The sequence below is a fragment of the Octodon degus genome, unplaced genomic scaffold, assembly GCF_000260255.1.
Source record: "Octodon degus isolate 3935 unplaced genomic scaffold, OctDeg1.0 scaffold00049, whole genome shotgun sequence".
Lineage (NCBI taxonomy): Eukaryota > Metazoa > Chordata > Mammalia > Rodentia > Octodontidae > Octodon > Octodon degus.
The window spans coordinates 11924482-11927169 of NW_004524625.1; the positions used below are offsets into that span (position 1 = coordinate 11924482).

A 2688-nucleotide genomic window follows, 5' to 3' on the forward strand; every position below is an offset into this window, starting at 1 on the left:
CATCTCCAATGATTGAGTAGAGAGTATAGATGCCTGAGGCCAAGTCAAATTCAATCTTTCATTCTGAGGTGTCCAGTTCAAATTTGTACACATTCTTGTTGTCTGGCTCAGTAACAAACACCACTTCTTGGCCAGTCTTCTGGTTATGAAGTCGGACAAATGTCTGGTGAGGGGTAAGTTCAGCACCAGTGTTCACATCCACCAGCTGGAAGAACAAGGCAAAGCTCTGGTGGCTGTCTGCGATGAATGTGCCCTGGGCTTTGGCTGGGTAGGTTATCCGGGTAGTTTGGGGTGCAATACTCTGATCCTTATCCACAGATCCTTATCCATCAACATTCATGATGCCAACTTCAGTGGAGATCTTGACTCGGAGCTCTACAGTGTTTGCAGTATAACAGCTGTCACCTTCAACTTTTACAGAGAAGTCATAATAACCACTGGAAAATTTGACATCCACGAAGTTTAGCTCAAAAATATCCCCTACAAGGGTGAAGGGCATCCTCTGGAGGATGGTAGCTCTGGAAGCAACAGACTTAGTGTGCTCTAGTTTAACAAGAGCCTGAGTCAGAGGCTGTGACAGAACATTGGTGACTTGCAACCGCAGGACAGCCTGTTCCTGAGTGTCAGAAGCAGAGCCCTCAGGCACAACCACAACCAGCACGTGGTAGCGATTCTGGGAGAGTGCAGCAGCAGCAGAGGCCACAATGAAGCTTCTGAGAGTGACTAAAAGTTCTTCTTGCTGAAGATTGTGTTCATGAGCTGGATGACCTGATCCTCCTTAATGGATGGCTCAGTCCCCACATGATCCATGAGTTTGTAGGTGGCAGCAACAAATAACGCTGTGGCTTCCAGCCCCTCTTCAAACTGGAGATACCTGCTGCCCTGCTCATCCAGGCGGGCAACAAGGTCCTCAATCTCCTCCACAATGTTCCTCAGATCAGCCTGCTGAGATAGATGGAATGCTGTTTGTAGAGCCTGGATTGTTGCCGGCACGGTTTCCTCCTTCCCAAGACGAACAGTAAGGGCACCAAGTAAGGGCACCAAGTGCCTCCTGGGATGCCACAGGAAGGCCAAAGCCACTGAGGGCTGCGACTGCATGGTAGATCTGGGTAACTGAAGAGTCTTCACTGACAGCTGCCAGAAGCAGATCTTTGGTCTCATCTGAAATACAGACCTTGCAACCTGAGAGGACCTGGCTGAACTGGGCAGCATAGAAAAGGGAATCCACGTTGCTGGGATCAAGGTTAGATTTGATGAAGATGCATACTTTCTTTACATCTGGCACCTGGGCCCCGAGGCTGCAGAGTCCCACGATGGAGTAGAAGGCAGATTCCAAACTTATGAAAGGACGGTCCAGGGAGGCTTTCAATCTCTCCACATCATGTCTGGTGAGGTAGTAAGTGGGTGTCAGAGCCTGGGTACTGACTACAATTGTCAGGGCCAACAGGAAGACAACAGGAAGACAGTGCTTGAACCCAGCGGTGCCATTCCTCTGAGCAGGTCCCTACTGAACCTTTGAATGTTTCACTTTTTCACATGTAAAATATAAACTGCTATCTGCATTCTAGGATTTTTTACATAATTTAATTGAACATACATATGTAAACTACTTTTTAAGTATCTAGAATAAAATTAATTAAAACATCAACAAATTTAAACTGTTATTATATATTGAGGTGTCTTTTATTTTCTTTGAGCTATTAATGACATGTTAATGGATTTCCTAATAACGATCTCTACTGTATCTACAGAATAATTCTTTCTTAATGTTTCTAACATATTCAACTCAGATTATGAGTAGTTTTATTAGTTTATTTCCCTATATTCATAAGTGGTAATAATATGTATTTTCTTTTAGCATCATCTGTGTCAGTTTTTACATCTGCTATTATCTAAAATGAATTAGACTTCTTTCCATTTCAGTGCTTTGAAAATAAGGACTCATGATGATAATGACCTATTTTTGTAAATTTAAAGTTAGTTGACTTTCTTCTTGCAGTTTGTCTCATTAAACATCATTCTTTAACAAATTGTGACTTATTCCAAGATGATGAGTATATTCAAATTTTCAATTTCTAATTGGTTCAATTTAGGCAATTTATACTATAAAAACAAAAAAATGGCCCATATTCTTTAACCCAGGCTGAAATGATGAAGTACAAAGTTACATTCTTTAGGTAACACAACTGCTTTAAGAAAACAAAGCCCTGGTGCTGGGGATTTAGCTCAGCAGTAGACTGCTTGCCTAGCAAGCTGGAAGCCCTGGGTTCAGTCCTCGGCACTAAAAACAAAAAATAAACCTCAATTAAAGAACAAAGAGAATAAAGAAGACAAAGCTTCGTGCAATTTTATTCTTCTACTTGTTCAAGGTAGTCTTAGCAGACACTCCTGATTCCTCTCTCTCTTGGAATTTAGTCTATTAGCAAATCATTTGAAATATCTCCAAAATCTACCTCTGCTCCTCCCCCAGACTCCAAACCTTTATTATCTCTCACCTAGAATGTTTCACTAACTTTTTAACAGGTCTTCCTACTCTTTCTCTTACCTCTTATACTGTTGGCTGAGGTGTGTTACTGGGATTTCCCAACCATAACAATAGCCCTCAAGCTCCTAGATTCCAGGACTGTAGGATTCTGATAACTTTGTTCTTCCATAGAAACCACTCTCAGCTAAGAGGAGATCAAATCA

At 42.0% G+C, this 2688-nt stretch overlaps 1 pseudogene; it reads right to left on the reverse strand.

Annotated features, from left to right (window-relative positions):
- Position 1: 1 nt before the first annotated feature.
- Positions 2 to 1488, reverse strand: LOC101578641 (annotated as a pseudogene).
- Between the last annotated feature and the right edge of the window lie 1200 nt (positions 1489 to 2688).